The sequence below is a fragment of the Calliphora vicina genome, chromosome 3, assembly GCF_958450345.1.
Source record: "Calliphora vicina chromosome 3, idCalVici1.1, whole genome shotgun sequence".
Classification (NCBI taxonomy): domain Eukaryota; kingdom Metazoa; phylum Arthropoda; class Insecta; order Diptera; family Calliphoridae; genus Calliphora; species Calliphora vicina.
In genome coordinates this window covers 39663376-39687333 of record NC_088782.1, presented here as the reverse complement: position 1 = coordinate 39687333, position 23958 = coordinate 39663376, and the positions used below count along the sequence as shown (strand labels likewise).

General features: G+C 29.7%; 1 protein-coding gene across 2 annotated transcripts in view; it reads left to right on the top strand.

Moving 5' to 3' along the window:
- Positions 1-23958, top strand: part of LOC135954984 (uncharacterized) — a 223590-nt gene that overhangs the window by 97821 nt on the left and 101811 nt on the right. For both annotated transcript variants that reach the window (XM_065505252.1, XM_065505250.1), the window contains exon 3: positions 15420-15466. The gene's annotated coding sequence lies outside the window, so the exon portion shown is untranslated. The remainder of the gene's footprint in view (positions 1-15419; positions 15467-23958) is intronic.

Below are 23958 nucleotides of genomic sequence, written 5' to 3'. Positions count from 1 at the left end.
TGATTAATTTTAAAGGCTTTTATGATTTAAAATTATTCCAAAAAAGATTAATAAAAAATTTTTTTTTGGAAAAAAATATTTTTTGTCATTTTTTAACCATGTCTTTTTTCAAATTTTTACCTCTAGCAAAAAATGGGGCAAGAACTGGCAGCTGGAAATTTTTGCATTAGGTAAAGGAATAATCAAAGAACTTACTTTGAAAATATGGCAAAAATAGAAATTGATAGTTTTTTTTTTATTTTCCATCAAAGTTGAGAAATATTGAAATATTGGTAAATATAGATTTACCTGGACAAATACAAAGCGAAAAGTACAATTTTTGTTTAGTCTTTTCTTAATACATAGATCTATCAATAGAATCAAAAATAATGACGATCCGTTACATAGTTTTCGATATATTGTATCTGAAAGCGGACAAATTACCTGAAACTGGTCTGTTTTTTTGAAAACTGAAAATCAGTCAACTTTGAAGGGCTATATCTTCTGAACCAAAAATCTGATTGTAATAAGAGTAGCATATTTGAAATCGCTGGACAATTTACTGTTAAATAGGTTTATTCAGTATTTTTAGGGGATCATGGAATTTTGATTTTTGCAACCTCACTTGTTCTATGGGGGCGCCACTGTGCGACGTTGGCCAGGTCACTACCGTCAACGTCGAGCGCTATAGGCCGATGATCACCAACATCTTTTGGCCAGAATTAGATGATTGACACCAAAAACAACAGGACGTCTCAATGTGCCACACAGCTCATGCTACATTGGACACTCTGCACGATCCATTTGAGTGCATGATCATCTCACGTGGAGGTGATGTGAAATGGCCACCAAGATCGTGTGACTTGACCCCGTTAGACTTTTTCTTGTAGGATTTCCTTAAGACGCTGGTCTATGCGAACCTTGTACTTTTTGGGAAATCGAACTTAATTTTCAGTTTACAATCATTGTGATTTTAAATTTTTTACGCAACTCCATAATATTGCTGCAGGTCATTGTAATAAAACATTCCAAAATAAAAGTGTACGATGAAATTGATTATAGGAACGAATAATCCTCTATTTATATAAAAAAAATTGCCCGATATTCGTCTTCAACCCATAAAAGTGTAATAAGTATTTTATCTTTAAAAAAAAACCACCAACAACAGCATAATGTTTAAATACAGTAGTAGAATTTTTTATTTAGATTTATTTTTTTCCTTTTTTAAGCATTTTTATAAATGAACATTTGCATCTAAGTTGTATGTACTCGTATGTACAACAAGATATTTCCTGCAAACCATGTACTTCTACTCACATGGTCTTCTATTTGCACTAAAATTTTCACAAACCAAAATGTTTAAAACAACTTGTTACTTGTGCAAGTATAGCTAAACGAAAAAAAAAACTAAATTCTTTTTTTTTAGCTTATTGTTTTATAAACTATGTATGAATGAATGTACAAATGAATACTTCGTACGTTCTAACTCCTGATGCTGCTATTTTGTTTAGATAAATATTTCTCACAGATTTTAGTTGCCATGAACATTCTACTATCTGTCTGTCTGACAGCCAGCATGCATGTTTTAGTACCAGTACGAGTAATATTCAATGAATTGAAGATAAATGAATGAATTAAGTTTTCGAGAAAAAAAAAACCTAAGTACAATTAAACATACAACTGTGCAGTTTTGCAGTTTTTTTTGTGAGCTACGTTACGTACAATTAAAATAAAAAACTCAGATTTCCCATACATTTTTAGCGGAATAAAGCATTTTGTTGAATTTAATTAAAACATTTAAATAGTTTTTCTTTGTGAATAATTTTGTCATTTGAAACAACTAGAACAATTAACTATGAGATTTTATTAAATTTTTTGTGTGAAGTTGAGGTTTTAATTTAATTGGAATTTGTGTAGATTTATAATGGTTTATATGTGTAGATATGCAATTAATACCTAGATTTGCTTTGCAGCAAAAACTTTAATTGAAATTTTAACTGCAACAGCTTCCTGTTAGCATTACTACTCTCAACATTATCTTTTATAATTTTTAGCTTAGATGGCTACAGAGCCCCACCAAAAATTGAGCTAGAAAACATAAAAATATTCAACTTTAAATTATACACAGAATTGAAGCTCAGTCCAAAAAATTTATCCAGAAAACTTTAAAAAATGCAACTGTAAGTTATACACGGGTTTGAATCTCTGTCCAACCAACAGTATACACCGCTTTCGAAAAGACTTCTAGGAAGAAAAACTCGAAAAAGTTAAAAAAATTTATTTTTATTTATTTATTAATAGCAAATTAAATTTACATATTAATATTAGAAATTAGGAACTGGCTACTGAGGCCTTCGTCCTTACTTAATCATAATAAAAATATTTACAAATTAATTATATATGTTTTAAAATATCATTCGGTATAAGTTAAAAAAAAAACAAGTAAGAGAGCTATATTCGGCTGTGCCGAATTTTATATACCCTTCACCAAAATATACTTTAAAATAAAAATTTTAAATATTTTTAGGTAAACAAAATTTATTTTTTTTTCAGTTTTTTTTCGAAATTGTTTTTTTAAATTTTAATTTTTTTTTTTAAATTTAATAATTTTTTTTTTAATTTAAAAAAATTTTTTTTTTTAGTTTTTAAATTTTTTTTTTGGTGAAAAAAAAAATTCGTGTTAAAAAATATTTTTTCCGATTTTGACCCATTGTAGGTCCATCTTACTATGGTCTTATATACGTCGTTGCACAGGTCTTTGAAATATCTATCATTAGATATCCATATTGTCTATATTAATGATTTAGTAATCCAGATATGGGTGAAAAATCGAGGTTGTCCTGGTTTTTTCCTTATATTTCAGCCATTTGTGGACCGATTTTCTCGATTTTAAATAGCAACCGAGCCGGAAGAATTTCGGAGATATTGATGTATCATTCGTGTATGTAAGTTATTTGGGGGCTTCAGAAAGTATTATATACTTTATGGGGTCGCAAATGAAAAATGTAGAAATTACAAACGGAATTACAAACATATATACCCTTGCCACTCATGGTGAAGGGTATAAAAATAGGAACAAGTAAGAAAGTATGGTCAGACCATATAATACCCTACACTAAGTAGAAGAGCAAAAATATTTTTCTTTTAAAATTTCAATAATTTATATTTTTGAGTGATTTTCGAAAGTGGGCCTTATATGGGAGCTATGACGAATTATGGACCGATCACCATGAAATTAGGTCGTGTGATTTATGTCTACATTAAAGTTAACTATGTTGAATTTTGTGTGTATACCAACATTTTTAAGCGATTTATGCAGGTTAAAGTGATTTTCGAAAGCGGGTCTATATGGGAGCTATGACTAATTATGGATCGATCGTAACAAAATTTGGTGACATGAATTTCGAATATATAAAACTTATTTGGAGAGTAATTTGTGGAGATACATATTGTTACGTTTTAACCTTTTCAAAACGCTGGTTTATTTCCTTTAAATAAACCGGATACTTTTGATTGCAAATAAAAGCCGTTTAGTAGTTTGAAAATTGTAACAACTCTTTATTTCTTTAAAATGTACAACAACAACAGAATTAAATAGCCACTCAATGTTTTTTATACACGTTTATAAATTCTCAGAGTTACAGACACAATTTATAATGTACACGAATTTACTTTGAAAACACAACACACTTTAAGGCACTTAGATGATGTTTATTCGAAAAGCGTCTCTGATAAACTCACTCACGACTGCAACCTCTGCCACTATTTATAACACTGCATTACCATCTAGAAAGCTCTTTAACTGTCAAAGTTCGAATATTCTAGATCATACGTCATCTGTGGTGTACTTTCTACAATGTTCTTTAACTGAATATTCGAATATAGCGTTGCCAACTTACGATCAAATCAACTCGTAACAATATATAAATTAAACATTTATGACCGATAAAGTCTAATTTCGGAAGGACATTTGTATGGGGGCTAGGTGAAATAATGGACCGATTTCAGCCAGTTTCAATAGGCTTGGTCCTTGGGTCGAAAAAATAATATGTACCGAATTTGATCGAAATATCTACAAAATTCAGCCGACCAGGCAGCCAGCCAGACGGACGGATGGACATCGTTTAATCGAATCGAAGGCATTCTAAGTCGATCGGTATACTTTAAGGTGGGTGTTAGACTAATATTTTTGGGAGTTACGAACATCTGCATTATGATGGTGTAGGGTATAAAAACTAGAATTACAGTAGTCGCAACATTGATGCTAATCCGAAATCCTGAACAAGGGATGACACATATTTATGATTAAAACGCTAGAAAAAAGTACTGTAGAGCTCGAGCTATCTAATTCATATCCATATCTAATCATGGTCTGCATAACTGCATAAGCCTCAGGCTTGGGATCGTTTGTCTAAATAGACCTTTCTATCATCGTCTCTGTACGTAAAATTTACTTAAACTAAAAGAGGCTTCAGAGAATTTATTAACCGACTCTTCAATGATCTTTTGATATTATTCAACGTATGTAAAGCTGAGGGGAAGTGAAACTGTCATTGGAGGAAGGAGGATCCAGTCTCCATATGCTCAATGACTCAATTTGTCATTGAGCATATGGAGACTGGAAAATCTACATGACATTCCAGTATCCAAAACTCCTGAACTTTATATGACAACTAAAGATGTTCAAGCCATTAACCTTCAGCCAAAACTTTAAAGGCTATAGGCCCCGACGTAATATCCATGCCTATACTTAAAAAGCTTTTTTTTTTAAAAAAAAAGAAGCTTTTTGCTTGTCTGCAGATACACCCAGAGTCTCTGTCGGGAATCGAACCCGCACCACTAAGATTGATAGCCCAAAACACTATCGTCTAGTCTATCGGGGCTTGTCAAGTGAAGAGTGATTGTTAACAGTAATTTAGTACCCAACACCTGGAGAGTGGAGCGAATTAACATTTTTGCTGAAAACAGCTTCTGCAAATCCTTACAATAACAAGCTTTTTATTGAACACCCTGAGACTGGAAAAACTACATGATCTTTCTGATCTTCGAAATGTACGAAATGTTGTATATTTTTTGGGCCGATTTTAATGAAATTTAACAAAAATATAACATAAACTCTAGGGTTTATAATAACAGCACAAGAATGGAAATTAACGTTTAATGGCACTTGGGGTTAAAATTACCCCAAACTTTTAAAATCATAATTTTTTTTATGGTTTTAGAAGTTTGGGGTCATTTTAACACCAAGTGCTATATAGGCTTAATTTTAAATTTTTCTGTTGTTTTTGTGAATACTAGGCTTTGTGTTATATTTTTGTTAAATTTCATCAAAATCGGCCCAAAAATATACAACATTTCGAACATTTCGAAATCTTTCCAAGAGAAATTCCAAATATTGAAAAATTTGACTTTTGACCTTCACGATTTAAGGGTTAACGTTTTCCGATTTTAGTAAAAGTTTCAGAGTATATTTAGAATTATCTGGACAATAATATTCTCAATAGGTTTTACTTAAAATTCATAAGAGTAAGGAAATAGAGCTCATTGGCCTAAAAATTGCAAAATAATTGGTTTTTCTCGAAAATTTCAAAATTTAAATCGCAGGTACGTAAAAACTATAAGAGATATTTTCATAATTTTTTCACATTTTTATTCCCTATTATATTCTTAATAAATCGCAATGAGATGATCAAATTTGTTTAACAAAATTTTTAAAAATTTGAAAATGGAGTTTTGAAACTGCTGTTAAAAAAATTTCATTTTTTTGTTCATACCTAAGAATAGGTTAACGGTATCCTACGAAGACAAAAACTCATATACAATTATATATGGACATATTTTAAGTAAAAATGAGCTTTTATTTTAATATTTATCAAAATATGTTAATTTTGTTCCTACATTTCTTGTTCTAGTGGCCTGAGACACGTTAATGGCCTGGCGAATTTTTAATAACTTTAACATTTTTTGACCGATTTCTGTTTTTTATGTCTCATTAGAACGACAATTACGTACACATTTCGATTCTTTTAAATTAAATTACAAAAGTAATTTTTTAATGGCAAAATTTTTACAAAAACTGAAAAAAATGCATTTTTTCCCCTTGTAAATGCATCTCAAAACTTCAGAGGGCTTGCGGCACGTCTTATCCTCAACCGATTTACCTAAAATTTTTTCAGGATGATTTTTTTTACTAATGTTCACCAAACTGGAGGGTGAGAATGGCCAAAATCCAACTTTCGTTTATTAAGGGCCACCCTAATGGTCACTTCAAAAGAATCAGTTGCATTCGGTACAGGTTCCCTGTGATGGTCTAGTCAGGAGTCAGCAGCCCACCAAATACCGAGCATTATCTTAACGCCATGGATATTTGGCTTTGGTATCGATTCTGCTGGTTGGCTAGGCTTTACGTACGATCTCTTACGCTTCGGGTTATCGTAATGAATTCATTTTCCATCGCAAGTAATGATTGGGTGAAAAAATGCTTTACTTTTATAACGTTCAAGCATAATTTCGGACATGCCAAATCGTCTTTCAAGATTTCTCGGCTTCGTATGGCACTTAATTTATCTGCTTTTGGTTGAATCCTGCTTCTCGCAAACGTTTTGAAATTACTGCTTGAGTAGCTTCCAATAATTTTGCAAGCTCTTGTTGAGTTTAACAACAATCTTCATAGAGTAATGCCTCAAACTTTTTTTGGCTGACCTGGCCTTTGTCTTCCGTGTCAAAATCACCACCCCTGAACCGCACAAACCATCTATCGAATGCTGAAACCTATGAACCACATTCACCATAAGCTTTGGCTAGCAATTGGTGTGCTTCAGCGGTACTTTATTTAAAATTAAAGAAGTAAAGCAATACTTCCCGCATATGACGCTTTGTTGGCATAAAAATCGACATTTTCGAAGCAAACTTTTATTCATTCGGCCTTGTGGAATTTTGTGGCATCTTTGAAAAAATATTTCCCTTTAGTTTAGCCGTACTAACAACTTCTGGAAGGAGTAGTTCAAATATTTTGCAATCAAGAAAATTCTTTTATGTTATTTTTAGAATAGTTTATTAAGAAATATGTGTGTTATAGTTATTACCTTGAATTAGCCAACAATTAAAACTTAAAACTGTTTACATTAATTTTGAAAACAAAAACCAAAGATTATCCTCCCCCCAGCAACCGCAACTTGACCTCTATTTACTGGCAAAGCAAAAACATAATTCAAATGCAATAATTTCTGCATTTTAATCATACAAATATTTGAAAGAAAATGATGACTACACAGCTAAAATCAAATACAAATTGTGAGTATTATAAGTATTTGACCACATTTTTGTTTGGAGAAATTAAACCTCAGAACACAAAAGATACCGCGAATTTTACAAGCTGTTTAATACAACTGCTTGTGGCAATGTGGCAAAGCAAATTGTTAATATGTACTGCCCGTACTACTATTACAGCAACACTAACTACTACTTCCATACAACATACTTATTTACAACAACTGTTTTTGTTGTATTTGTTGTTTATATTTCTATTATGCATTTAACGGTGAATGTATCTGGTAGATAGTATTTCTGTCTATATGTCTTTAGATTATTTTTACACACAAAAACCAACTGCCACTAGCCAACCACATCATTTTTTTAAACATTATCATCATTCTGCTGATGATCATAGTCATCATTATCGTCATCGTTGTAGGCAGTTGAGGTGTCGTAATGTTCTGGTCGTTGCGCTTCAGGTGCCAAAATTAAAAAAAAAGAACGACGACTGACTCTTTTGAAAATAATTTTATATGAAAATATAAAATCTTTTTTTTTTTTTATCTGCATTCAAAATTTTAAACACTTGACTCAACATTGTACAATTTTTTCAAGTGTAACGGGTTTAAAATTGTAAATATTCTTAAAAAAAAAAACAAAAATTGTTGTCTTCTATTCCATTTGAAATACTTAGAGAAGAAAAAAAAATGCAAAAATCGACATGAGCATAAAGCTTTTTAGACAAACGTTGAAACGTTTTTTTTTTCAGTTGGAAAATACTCTACTCGAGTTTGTAACTGAAAACCATTTGTTGTCGCTTAGGCTGATAGGGAGGAATGGGGCACTAAAGGCACGCCTGGGAACAAAATGAGATAGTGGCTACAAAAAAATGGCAAGCTTGGCTACTGAGTCGATTAATAAAGTTTAAAAATATTAAAAATACGATGACATTACTTCTGTAGATTTTAATAAACTCAATCACAGAAAAATCTTTCAACATAAGTTAATAGTATGATTTGATTGATTTCAATTCATAACATGTATAAATAACAGGCAAAATCTTACATTACAAGCTGGTTTTATATAAATTGTGTTGATATAATTCTCAAACAGTTTATATTCTTTTTGCTTAAGTATACTGACATCCCATGTAAACTAGCCTGAAGTCAATTGTGATTTTAGTGTCTTTAAGTAACCAATAGTACACAGTGTACTGTGGTTCCAAATCAAAATCTAGGTGGACAAAATTATGAAAATCGGTATCTTCAGAATTTGGAAATACAAAGTTTTTTCGGAAGCTGACAATCTGCTCTCCTCCAATACAAATGCGTTTTTCAATTGGACATTTCGTTTTCTCGACAGAAGCGCCAGAAGTTCAACAAATGTTGAATCATATTTTCGTTAATTTTTTTTAATATTTTACTGCTTTACTAAATTATATATATCTCAATTGTTTTACCATATAGAAATTCATACTTCAAAACATAGATAAACATTGATATAGGCTTTTATTAAGTGTATATCTTATATTTAGGGGCCTCTCCATTTTCCTGTTATAGTCCTTTAAACTTGGGTCTCAAATATACTGATATTTTTTTTTCTAAGAATGTTATATAGCTTGCCAAAAAAACGACCGTCGAAGCCCGTCATTTAAAGAAACTTCTTGGGAATGTCTTTGTAAAAAAATTGAAGCCGCCAGCACCCGCCAAAATACTTTTTTTCTAATTTTTACGGAATGGAATTTTTAGAAATATTTCTTTATTTATTATTGATTTTTATATATCTAGACCCTACCGTAACTTGAAATATAGTAAATACAGATCTTTTTAAATTTAGTTTCAGAAAGACATGAAAATGTATTTTTTTTTAATTTTTATTACTTGAAAAAAAGTTTATATTGATCTTTTAAACATTTTTTTTTGGAATCGGAGATACCAATTCTATATAAAAAGAGCGCCAAATAATTTTGTCCACCTAGATTTTGATTTGGAACCAGGGCATTTCTAAACGGCTGGTCCGATCAGGATAAAATTTGACCAGAACGTATCCAAGGAGTATTCGAGTTGAAGTTGTTCAAATGAACCCTACAAATGCTCCACATGCTTCGCTATGAGGGCTCAAAGACGGGTACCTTCGACATGCAAAAATCTTTTTTTAAACACATGCCATTTTTGTTTCCCATCGGATTTCAACGATTTTTGCATGCTTGCGTGTGCTATTTATCTGTCATAATTTCAGAGTTATAGGCATTTTAAAATTCAAATTTAATAATGTTGTTATATCTTAGTCCGCTTTTTTAAAAATATATGGCGTACTTTTGGACCTAATGGAATTGAATTTTTTTTGTTAGTTAGAAAACTAAATTGCCAATAATATACCAAAGATTTCTCATCAATATCAGTTATGGATCCAAAAATAAACGATTTGAAAAATAGTAGATTTTTGCTGTTTTTTTTTTTGGGCGAAAAGGTGACTTGACTCTTTTTGTTGTTAAAAAAATAAACGTTCTTTAAGAACATATAACAATTTTATGTTTTTCTGTAACGTATCTTTACGCAGAACATTTTGGTATAAAAACCTTGACCTATTTTTCGAATGTTTCGCCCACACGCCCCTCGGAATTTGACCTATTTTTTTATCAAAATTTCAACTTTGGGCCACATGTTCTAAAATATCATAGCTTGGATCAGAATACGTAAAGCTGCTTTCGAAACCCTAATAAGTTCCCTATTTATCCCCAAAGTATTTTCTCAGCCCCGAAGGAAATGTGGACATTTTATGCAAAATTGTAAAAAATACAATTTTTGGAATTTTCGCTCCAATTTTTAGGAATTGCGGGATTCCCTTTAACCTTTTGACAAGTTTTTTTCTACATTTTGTTGTTTAGAATAACAAGTTTAAATAACTTAAAAAATTTCCTTGAGTTTTGTTAATAAATAAAGATTTTATTACATATTTATTGAGTTTCTAAAACTAAAATTTGTATAAAAATTTTAATAGGATACACATTCATACCGAGCTAATTTTTTATACGCTTCACATTCGTGAGAAGGTTATATATAAGTTTGTCATTCCGTTTGTAATTTCCACAATGTAATTTTCCGACTCTATAAAGTATATACATATATTCTGGATTTAGCCTTGTCCGTCTGTCTGTTGAAATCAACATTCCGAAACCTCCAAATAACTTACATACACGATTTATACATCAATATCTCCGGAATTCTTCCGGCTCGGTTCAGTCCACAAATGGCTGAGATATAAGGAAAAAACCAGGACAACCTCGATTTTTGACCTATTTTTTGGATTATTAAGTCATTAATGTAGACAATATGGCTATCTAATGATAGATATTTGCAAATAAGACCATAGTAAGTAAGGGTCAAAATCGGAAAAAATATTTTTTAACCCGAATTTTTTTTTCACCAAAAGTTTTTTTTGCTAAATATTAAAAAAAATAATTTAAAATTGAAAAAAGCAATTCGAAAAATGTTTTATTCCAAAAAATTAAAAAAACAACTTTGGAAAAAAAAATAAATTTTGTTTACCTAAAAATATTTAAAATTTTTATTTTGAAGTATAATTTGGTGAAGGGTATATAAGATTCGGCACAGCCGAATATAGCTCTCTTACTTGTTTTGTTTAGACAAGATAATTTTTGGTCTTACAAAAAAATTTCAAGTCAATATCTCAATTAGATTCAATAATATGCCACTTTAAAACTGCCTCCTTCAAAAATATTGCACTTGTTATTAATTTTTTCAATTGTTTAGGGTGTAATGACCATAACTGGGCAAAATTAAAGACCTGGCTCACTAAATGCGAACGAACATTTTCTTTCTTATTTTATATTGAAAACAATAATAAAACTTCTAATTTATTTGTTGTTTTCAATATAAAATAAGAAAGAAAATGTTCGTTCGCATTTACAAAGCCAGACCCTAAATTTTCTAAATTTAAATTTTTGTTTTCTTAATATACATATATTAATTTTGATTTCTCAATTTCAATTGGATTTTTCTAATTTCAATTTGTATTTTCTCAATATCAAATTATATTTCTTAATTCAATTGATTTTTGCTAAATACTAATTTGCTATTATGAATTTTAATCTGTTATTTCTCAACATTAATTTGGATTTCTCGATTTCAATTTGTATTTGCTCAACATTAATTTAGATTCAATTTCAACTTGAAAAATTTGTAGCTTTTAGAATAACGTTAACGGTATTTTAGAGGTAACGCTAATTGCAGTTATTTCGGTAACGGTAGTCGACCTGAAGTGGTATTAAAAAATATTTGCAAGACTGAAATAATTTCTGACCCACTATAAGCTTCTTTACAAAATTTTCAGTTGTCTACGTATTTAAGCGCTGCGCTGTCCTGCTTTACTAATTTCAGATTTACGTTTACAAATAGTACTATTATGATTATTTTAAAAATAATTTTAAGTTTAATTTACATTATTTTTTTCTTGTACGAAAATAAAGTAGACCGCAAAAGATTTTTATCTTTTACAATAATGGCAATTATTATTAGAATATTTTTAAATTTTCTCACAGCACAGTGTAACGAAAATAGTAAATATGTTTAAAAATTTAAATTACAAGAGAAATGTATGTATTTTGGTTAGACTATTAAAGCGTTTAATCTAGAAAAGGAGGATGATCTGTGATCACTCATATTTCTGACCACAAATCGATTTTTCATATGAAAAACTTCAAGAATCTTTAATAACTTTGTAACACTCTTACTTGCTATACCCTTCACCATGAGTGGCAGGGTATATTAGGGTGGCCCTTAATAAACGAAAGTTGGATTTTGGCCATTCTCACCCCCCAGTTTGGTGAACATTAGTAAAAAAATCATCCTGAAAAAATTTTAGGTAAATCGGTTGGGGTTAAGACCAATATTTCACAAAGAATGAAGCTCAAAATCTTTAAGTCCAAGGTAAAGTCAGCTCTACTATATGGGTGTGAAACATGAAATGACGCCAAGTTTTTACCAACAACTGTCTACGCAGACCTCTTAAAATATATTAGCCAAATACAAACTCTCGTCTTTGGGAAACAACTCAAAAGGAATATGTGAACTAGGGTGGCCCTTAATTAACGAAAGTTGGATTTTGGCCATTCTCATCCCCCAGTTTGGTGAACATTAGTAAAAAAATCATCCTGAAAAAAGCCCTCTGAAGTTTTGAGATGCATTTACAAGGGGAAAAAATGCATTTTTTCCGTTTTTGTAAAAATTTTGCTATTAAAAAATTACTTTTGTAATTTAATTTAATAGAATCGAAATGTGTACGTAATTGTCGTTCTAATGAGATATAAAAAACAGAAATCGGTCAAAAAATTTTAAAGTTATTAAAAATTCGCCAGGCCATTAACGTGTCTCAGGCCACTAGAACAAGAAATGTAGGAACAAAATTAACATATTTTGATAAATATTAAAATAAAAGCTCATTTTTACTTAAAATATGTCCATATATACTTGTATATGAGTTTTTGTCTTCGTAGGATACCGTTAACCTATTCTTAGGTATGATCAAAAAAATAAAATTTTTTAACGGCAGTTTCAAAACTCCATTTTCAAATTTTTAAAAATTTTGTTAAACAAATTTCAGAATTTTTTGATCATCTCATTGGGATTTATTAAGAATATAATAGGGAATAAAAATGTGAAAAAATTATGAAAATATCTCTTATAGTTTTTCCGTACCTGCGATTTAAATTTTGAAATTTTCGAGAAAAACCAATTATTTGGCAATTTTTAGGCCAATGAGCTCTATTTCCTTACTCTTATGAATTTTAAGCTAAACTTAATTAGAATATTATAGTCCAGATAATTCTGAATATACTCTGAAACTTTTACTAAAATCGGAAAACGTTAACCCTCAAATCGTTAAGGTCAAAGGTCAAATTTTTCAATATTTGGAATTTCTCTTGGAAAGATTTCGAAATGTTCGAAATTTTGTATATTTTTGAGCCGATTTTGATGAACTTTAACAAAAATAGTTTTTCACCAAAAAAATTTGTTTGACATACATTTTTTTCAATAAATTTAAAATAAATTAAAAACAATTTTGAAAATAAAAAAACAAAATTTTTTAATAAATTTAAAAAAAAAAATTAAAATTAAAAAAAAATTGGAAAAAACTTTTTTAAAATAAATTAAAAAACAATTTTGAAAAAAAAATTAAATTTTGTTTATCTAAAAATATTTAAAAATTTTATTTTAAAGTATAATTTGGTGAAGGGTATATAAGATTCGGCACAGCCGAATATAGCTCTCTTACTTGTTTTTTTTATACCCTACACCACCATAGTGGGGATGGTATTATGCGTTTGTGCAGATGTTTGTAACGCCCAAAAATATTAGTCTAACATCCACCTTAAAGTATACCGATCGACTTAGAATCACTTTCTGAGTCGATTAAGCGATGTCCGTCCGTCCGTCCGTCTGGTTGGCTGGCTGGCTGGCTGGCTGGCTGGCTGGCTGGCTGGCTGGCCATGTAAACCTTGTGCGCAGAGTACAGGTCGCAATTTTGAAGATATTTCGATATTCCTATTGAAACTGGCTGAAATCGGTCCATTATTTCACCTAGCCCCCATACAAATGTCCTCCCGAAATTGGACTTTATCGGTCATAAATGTTTAATTTATATATGTATCTCCACAAATTCCACTCCAAATAAGTTTTATATACACAAAATTCATGTCACCAAATTTTGTTACGATCGGTCCATAATTAGTCATAGCTCCCATATAGACCCGCTTCCGAAAATCACTTTAACGTGCATAAATCGCTTAAAAATGTTGGTAAACACACAAAATTCAACATAGTTAACTTCAATATACACATAAATCACACGACCTAATTTCATGGTGATCGGTCCATAATTGGTCATAGCCCCCATATAAAGCCCACTTCCGAAAATCACTCAAAAATATAAATTATTGAAATTTTAAAAGAAAATTTTTTTTGCTCTTTTACTTAGTGTAGGGTATTATATGGTCGGGCTTGACCGACCATACTTTCTTACTTGTTTTTATTAAAATACGATTTTGCTTGATGCTTGATGGAGAACAATTTTAAACATTGCAAGCATCAAAATCTTAAACTAAAAGCCACCCTAATGTATTTGCCCCTACAAATAATTGACAGGAATTATACTGACTTTAAACTTAAAATCACTTTACAACAAAAACGTTACACTGTGCGGGGTCTGTGTAGACAATCTTTTTTTTTTTTTTTCATATTTTCTTAAGTACCGTATTCTAAATAGTTGCTTTAAAGAAGACAAGACAAGACTACGACAACAACAGCAACGAAAACGTTTTACAATTCGTTAAACAGGTGTGGCTGTTGTCTAAACTTGAGCTGGTAAAAACAAAAAAAAATATAGAAAAAAACTTTTAAACAATATCGAATTTTTGCGCTGTACCTAGATGTTGTAGTTTTTTTTTATACCAGGTACGAGTATATTTTGGTACAGTTCATTATATTGACAGTTATGTCTAACAATAAATAAGACGGCACATAATAATAATACGAACGTTTAAACAAAATGTACTCATTCAAATATGTATGTACTTGTTTGTAACAACACGTTCATGTAAAAATATCTACTAATTTTGAGGTCTATTTATTTTAAGAACTTGTGAGGGGAAAAAAGAACTGGTATATAGAATTAGTTAAACTGTTGGTAACGCCATATTAACAGATATGCTTAAACCCCCTAAAATTCTGATACTTTTTGTCAAATTCTTGAAGTTTTAAAAATCAGTAAAATCGGTTCAGTAGAAAGAAAGGTATGGACCAAAGCGTGAGACAAGCTTGGAAATTTAAATGTTTCTTACGACAACAATTTTCAACATTGATGCAGATGCTTGGCATGTTGTTGTAATGTGTATAAGCAAGCATGTTGCTGTTGTTTTGATTGTTGTTGTATTTTTACACTAACAATAACATAAACTGAACTGTAAATCGTCATGTGTGTGAATAGGCATCAATGTTGTATCTTGTGTAATTCTTAGTTTATGTAGAGGGTATTTAAGATTCTTCACTGTCGTATAGATCATTCTAATACGTTTTTATATTTATAATTTTTATCAATTTTAAACATCTTAACTACATATAATTTTAATTTGATTCTAATCACCTACATTTATCTTATTTTCATTACAGATTTGCCAGCCTTTTTCCCAACTCTCAAACCATAACTTAAACATAATGTAAGTTTAAATTTATTTAACAAAATATTCCCAAGATTTGTGTTTAAGTTTAACAATTATTTAACGTTTAGTAATCACATTTGACCTCTTTTTGTATTTCGGTTTTTATTCAAAGTGTGTGTGTTCTTTGTGCCTTGACGGAATATTATTTAATGCTTTTAATAATAGACATGTTGTTCATTTACTAAATTGTTATTTTTTGTTTCTTTCATTCTTAAATTTCAGTTAATTACCGCACGTACATACTTCATTACAATTAGTAACCACAAATTTACATTAAAATGACATATTAATACCGAATTTTCTGTAAATGTCAGTTATGAATTTGAAAGGTAGTAGGGTGCTGTCAATTATATATTCAATATTTGTAGGGAATTGATAAAGAAATAGTATATACATACAGCACTGAGTAATTCTTGTTTAGTTCCCCTAACATTAGAATTGCAACAATTACACTCGACTCAATATTGAACCATGGAGAACAATATTATTATGGAGAACTTTAACGAAAATTCAAAAATTAAAAACTTGATTTTGGAAAAAAGTTTTATATCATCGGAAAGGTAACACTTTTCTCTAAATTATCCCATCGAATATATCGAATCTTGTATACCCACACGCAGAGAAAAACAAGTATGAAAGTATGGTCGGTCAATTCTGAAATTCCTAAAATGGGGAAAATATGTTCCAAAAACTGAGTTTTTTGTAGAAAAGTATCCACTGTGAAGTTATCTACCGTGTGATAGTAAAAAAACATATATGGCTATACAAATATGGAGCATTTTCAAGGAATATTTGAATCCTTAAATGTCCTTTTTGAAAGGACTTTTTTGGATTTTCTCGAAAAGGGGGTCAAGTTGACCCCTAAGAAAAGAGCTAGAGGGTTAAGATCTTCCACAAAAATGATCCTCATAAAATTCCACCATATAACTCTGACAATAGGAATTCTCTCAGACATTAACTTACAAAATTTTTCTCAGTTAGTATAATGCTCCCTTCGACAATCAGATTCGAAAATTCAGACCACCTGGACTATAACTTTATTCTAAAAATGATCTACTCAACACGACCTTTCAGAATTATAGGGTCGCTATTCTGTTCCAAAAATTTTGTTAGACAGTGTTATTTAATATGACCCTCTTACATATGAATATTTATACCGGTCGACTTGTGTAAGTACTTCTGTATAAATATTAATTGATAGTTTTATATTGTTGAATTACATTTTGTATTTTTAAGCAAATAACTAATTTATGTCAGCGTTGCGCCGCAAACAAAACAAATCAATATTGACATTTAGCTTGGACTCAATAATTTTTCGAAATCCAAACAAACAAATAAATGAAATATTTTCAAAGTTTTTCTTTTTAAATAAAACGTTTGCAAATGCACTTGTTTAAAATACAAATATTAAACATATTGGTTAACTAAAAATAAATAATGCAACATAAATTTGTATATTTTAGATCATGTAAAAAATGGTTTTAATTCAAGCTAGTAAATGTTTACGCAGCTAAATTTTTAAATACAGGGGCGAGATAAAATAATAAACTCAGCTGCAGGCATATTTAAATATTAAACAGTTCATTAATTCGTATCTTTATCATTTTGAAAGCGATTTGGCAGATATTCAAAAGCAATTTATTCTAGACTGTAATGAAAATATGGATGCCAACAAGAATTATTAAAATTGTTAGGGGACTGAGAAAAATTGATTTAAACATACTTAGATATAAGTAAAAAAGAAACGTTTAAATAAACTTTCCTGGAATAAAATCAGCAGGTTATCAATAATACTCAAACAAATTAATTACATTTTCAAACTACAACATTTCAGTCTTGCTGACATTTGATCAAAATTCTGAGAAATTCAGGGGGCTAACAGCATGAACCCTGGCATTAGCAAAACTGTGATTTGTTTATTATTTATTTCTCTCACTGCCTTGGCTATTATTCTGTTTGCCATAATGTCTCTAGGATTTATGTTTTCATTGTTGTTTGCGTTTGCAATTTTAGTTTAATTAATGTCTGCTCTAATTGTAACATGCTAATGATACAGGTGCCTGGCTATAAGCCAATTATGTCCTTGAGTTCAACTACAAATGAATAGTTGCAAGTATCACCTGAACCACACAAATATATTTTATATTTGCAATATTTTAGATTTCATATATATGTATATATAGCAGCATGCCCCCAAAAGCTTATTATGACATTGCATATTTGTGGCATACACACAAAAGCCACTATACAGTCTTTAATTTACAACATGTTGCACATTTTGTTTATGGGTGAAACCTATACAGCCATTTGAAACAATTAAATTTAAATTGTCATTTATATGACAGCAGCTATAGAGTGAAACAAATTATATGATTAGAGGCTAAATTCATATAAACACATATCATATTGTCGGCAAACCAACTTTAAATTACAGTATGATTTATAAGAAAATTATTAAACAATTTTTGAATTTAAGAAATCACAAACAATTATAAATTACATTCTTTATTTAAAGTATTTTTAATAGATTTTAAAATATGTAGCTATTACACCAATAGAAGTTTAAACACTTAACAAAATTTACGCAAGATTTGAATTAATTACAGTTTTTCTTCATATTTTTTTTATTGAATCATAAAGTACACATTGATAGGCTTATTTCTGTATAACCCACTGTTTAGTGGATTTATGGTCTAACCCAGTGAATGTAGATCAACTCCTTAACATCAATGCAAAAACAGATTAAAGAATCATAAATTTGATATGCCTGTCATAAGAACTATATATACTAATGTCTTACTATATGTATTACGAGGAAGTTGTTAAAGAACCAAATCTAGAAGTGGTAATCAGGACTACATAATGCAGGAACCTATATTTTACTTACCCCCACCGCTTATAAATAACTCTAAAAGAACAGATTTCCATAGAAAAGTGATCCTAAGCTTTCAGTAGAAAACTGATAGCAAGAACTGATTTATATAGAAACCTATGCTAAAGAACAAATTTTTATATAAAATTGATCCGGTGAAGAGATAGAAAAATTATTAAAATAACTTATTTTTATAGAAAACTTATCGCTGTTAAAGTTTTCTATAGAAAACTGATCGCTGTTAAAGTTTTCTATAGAAAACTGATCGCTGATAAAGTTTTGTATAGAAAACTGATCGCTGTTAAAGTTTTGTATAGAAAACTGATCGCTGTTAAAGTTTTGTATAGAAAACTGATCGCTGTTAAAGTTTTCTATAGAAAACTGATCGCTGATAATGTTTTCTATAGAAAATTGATCGCTGATAAAGTTTTCTATAGCAAACTGATCGCTGATAAAGTTTTCTATAGCAAACTGATCACTGATAAAGTTTTCTATAGAACACTTTTATAGTTTACTATAGAAAACTGATCGATATTAAAGTTTTCTATAGAAAACTGATCGATATTAAAGTTTTCTATAGAAAACTGATCGCTGATAAAGTTTTCTATAGAAAACTGATCGCTGATAAAGTTTTCTATAGAAAACTGATCGCTGATAAAGTTTTCTATAGAAAACTGATCGCTGATAAAGTTTTCTATAGAAAACTGATCGCTGTTAAAGTTTTCTATAGAAAACTGATCGCTGATAAAGTTTTCTATAGAAAACTTTTATAGTTTACTATAGAAAACTGATCGATGTTAAAGTTTTCTATAGAAAACTGATCGATGTTAAAGTTTTCTATAGAAAACTGATCGATGTTAAAGTTTTCTATAGAAAACTGATCGATGTTAAAGTTTTCTATAGAAAACTGATCGATGTTAAAGTTTTCTATAGAAAACTGATCGATGTTAAAGTTTTCTATAGAAAACTGATCGATGTTAAAGTTTTCTATAGAAAACTGATCGATGTTAAAGTTTTCTATAGAAAACTGATCGATGTTAAAGTTTTCTATAGAAAACTGATCGATGTTAAAGTTTTCTATAGAAAACTGATCGATGTTAAAGTTTTCTATAGAAAACTGATCGATGTTAAAGTTTTCTATAGAAAACTGATCGATAGGAAAGTTTCTATGATCGATGGGAAAGTTTTCTATAGAAAACTGAACGAATGGGAATGTTTTCTATAGGAAACGGATCGATGGGAAAGTTTGCTATAAGAAACTGATCGAATAGAAAAGTTTTCTATAGGAAACTGATCGCTGGGAAAGTTTGTTATAGAAAATTGATCGATTTTAAAGTTTTCTATAGAAAAATGATCAAAAGAAAAGATTTCTACAGAAAACGGATAGATGGGAAAGTTTTCTATAGAAAACTGATCGATGGGAAAGTGTTCTACAGAAAACTGATCTGCAGGATAGCTTTCTATAGAAAATAGATTGAAGGAAAAGTGATCGAAAGAAAAGTTTTCTAAAAAAAACTTATCGACAGAACAGTTTTCTATAGAAAACTGATCGACAGAAAAGTTTTCCATAGAAAGCTGATCGACAGAAAAGTTTTCCATAGAAAACTGATCGACAGAAATGCTTTCTATAGAAAACTGATCGACAAAAAAGCTTTCTATAGAAATGTGATCGAAAGAAAAGTTTTCTTTAGAAAAGTGATCGAAAGAAAATATTTCTGTATAAAAAACTGATCGTAAGAACTCACAGAAGCCGTTATCAGTAAAAACACAATGTAGTCATATAAATTACTATTAATTAAGCTGATTATAAATAAATCATTACTCTACTACTTCTAAGTACTACAAACGGTATGTGATAGTCATTGAATAGTATGCTATTTAGTAATTGAAATTCAATATTTAAACCGAAAAAAGTACTATTCACTCACAAAATTTTTTCAAATAAAAAAAATAAGAAAAAATAAGTTGTATGCGGTCAAAAGTCAAACTTTAATTATAGCTTTATTAAAATAAAAACTTTCTCCATTATTTTACTACTTTTTTACTTTTGGGACTTAAATCCTATTGTGTAGTTTTTTTTAAGACATTTTAATAGACAACAATACTTGTAATATATTATGAATAAATAAAATTTGTAGTTCTTTTTTTCTCCTAATTTTTTTGTGATTTTTATCTGACTTTCATCGCGCTACCAAAAAATAATGTTTAAAAAATATATGAAAGAAATGTCTTTGTTTGAGCATGAGTATGAGTAATTTTTTTTCCCTTGTCTTTTAAATTGTTTTAAAAGACTTGACTCCCTCAAATTTATCATTTGCTTCTTTCTTGTTAATGATGTGTAGTAGTAGTAAGTAGTGGCCTGGCCTTAAGGTAAAATTTACTTTCTTGTGTTTTAAGTTTGTCTGGGGCCCCTTGTTGTTTTTTTTTTTTTTGGTTTTATACGTTCGGCGACTTTGAATTTATTACACAAATTTTTAACGTTAATAAACTCAGCGGTCATAATTGTTAGAGGGGGGTTTATTTTAGTGGTTTGAAATAAGTTGTCAAAATGTTAATTATTTGGAATTGTTTGTGGCTCTTTTGTTATTTATTATTATTTTATTTTTTTTATCCTGTTGAAGTAGTAATAATGCCATTAGAAAGTTCTTATTTTGGTACATAGATTGTTGATGACACAATTATTAAACAAATATATTGATTTATGACAGTGGCTTGGAAGTTGTCACTTGCTATAAAATACAACAACAATCAAAACTACAACAACATGTTGATAGCAACAATTAATTCAATTCATATAGACATTACAACAACAAGCTAAGCTAAGAGTAACAATGTTGAAAACTGTCAAATATCAATTTTTGTTCGGGGTGTTTTTAAAAAATACATAACTTTTTTTCTACTATAAGGATTTTTCTGATTTTTAATAGAAAACTACTTAGGACAATTATACACATTTTAGGTAAATATAATTAATTTTGGTGCATTATGTTGAACGTGAGCGTGTTTTACACACACACATATATAAGAACATTATTAAATAAACTTGGTATTTAATAAGAATTAAGAATATCCAAATATTTCGAAGTATATCAGAAGGAACAACCTTTAATTTTACAGATTTGCGGAGGAGTCTATAAAAAACCATGTAGGTTATTCATAATATAAATCAATACATCAAAATATTTTCCCTATATATGTATGTATTTCCACAATTCAATAAATTCCATTTAACAATTCAACTCTTTTGTGCACAGCAAATCAAAAATCATATTTTTATACAACATTCATAATAGCGTATAAAATACCACTAACAAAAATATGGTTTTCATTAAAATTCCATATCACGTTTCTCAAATAGATTTTTTTGTGTGTTCATTTTTGCCTTTGAACAAATAAACAACTGCAAAATTTTCAACTCAAAAATTTATAAATACAGCCATTGTATTGATAAAGAGAGAACAACTGAAAACAATATAAAACAATAAATAAATATTTTTATATAGTTGAATTTTAAGCCAGAAAAAAAATCAGGAACATTTTAATAAATTTATGGAAACAAAATTTTTTTTACATAAATGTTAAAAAATACTGAGAAATACAATTTTTATGAAACGATCAAGCAATCTGGTCTCATCTCTTTTTCCATTGAACGGCATTTCGCTTGTCAATGTCACATGTTTGTGGTCAAGTTTGTAAGTTTAAATAGATATTGAAATCTATTCATTGACCAAATGTCAAAAATAATCATTAAGGTTGATAAATTAATCAGAGAACTAGTTCAATTAAATGAACAAACACGATTCTGGCTCAACTGCTTTCATTTTCCTTGAACAATTTAATATAAAAAACTAGTGAATAGAAAATTTATTTAAAATTTCTATAAAAAAATTATATTTAGAAATCTTATCAAAACAATTTATAAAGTAAACTTTTCAGATCAGCTGAATGTTGTCTATGGAAAACTGATCGAGTGATTGTACTTTTTTAAAGAACTAATTGCAATTTTCTACAAAAAACCGATCGACAGAACAGATTTCTATAGAAAACTGATCGACAGAACAGGTTTCTATAGAAAACTGATCGACAGAACAGGTTTCTATAGAAAACTGATCGACAGAACAGGTTTCTATAGAAAACTGATCGACAGAACAGGTTTCTATAGAAAACTGATCGACAGAACAGGTTTCTATAGAAAACTGATCGACAGAACAGGTTTCTATAGAAAACTGATCGACAGAACAGGTTTCTATAGAAAACTGATCGACAGAACAGGTTTCTATAGAAAACTGATCGACAGAACAGGTTTCTATAGAAAACTGATCGACAGAACAGGTTTCTATAGAAAACTGATCGACAGAACAGGTTTCTATAGAAAACTGATCGACAGAACAGGTTTCTATAGAAAACTGATCGACAGAACAGGTTTCTATAGAAAACTGATCGACAGAACAGGTTTCTATAGAAAACTGATCGACAGAACAGGTTTCTATAGAAAACTGATCGACAGAACAGATTTCTATAGAAAACTGATCGACAGAACAGGTTTCTATAGAAAACTGATCGACAGAACAGGTTTCTATAGAAAACTGATCGACAGAACAGGTTTCTATAGAAAACTGATCGACAGAACAGGTTTCTATAGAAAACTGATCGACAGAACAGGTTTCTATAGAAAACTGATCGACAGAACAGGTTTCTATAGAAAACTGATCGACAGAACAGGTTTCTATAGAAAACTGATCGACAGAACAGGTTTCTATAGAAAACTGATCGACAGAACAGGTTTCTATAGAAAACTGATCGACAGAACAGGTTTCTATAGAAAACTGATCGACAGAACAGGTTTCTATAGAAAACTGATCGACAGAACAGGTTTCTATAGAAAACTGATCGACAGAACAGGTTTCTATAGAAAACTGATCGACAGAACAGGTTTCTATAGAAAACTGATCGACAGAACAGGTTTCTATAGAAAACTGATCGACTGAACAGGTTTCTATAGAAAACTGATCGACAGAACAGGTTTCTATAGAAAACTGATCGACAGAACAGGTTTCTATAGAAAACTGATCGACAGAACAGGTTTCTATAGAAAACTGATCGACAGAACAGGTTTCTATAGAAAACTGATCGACAGAACAGGTTTCTATAGAAAACTGATCGACAGAACAGGTTTCTATAGAAAACTGATCGACAGAACAGGTTGATTGAAGGAATATATTTCTATAGAAAACTGTGCGATAGAACTGATCGTAAGGATAGATTTTTATAGAAAACTATTGGTAGGAACAAATTTATGTAGAAAACTGATCGTAACGCCAGGTTTTTATAAAAACCCAGTAAACGAAAGTAAAGTTATTTTTATTGAAAAGTTTTTTTTAAACTTTTTATGGAAAACTAGGTTAAAACCGATTCTACATAAATTTTTTTTAAAGAAAATTGTTTGAAAGCTTTTCTCCAGATAACTTGTTAAAGACTTTTCCATTGAAAACGTGTTAAAATCTTTTGTATAGAAACTTTGTTAAAAGCTTCTGATTGAAAACTTATTAAAATATTTTCCATACAAAACTTTCTAAAAGTTTTTCTATAAAAAACTTGTTGAAAGCTTTTCTATAAT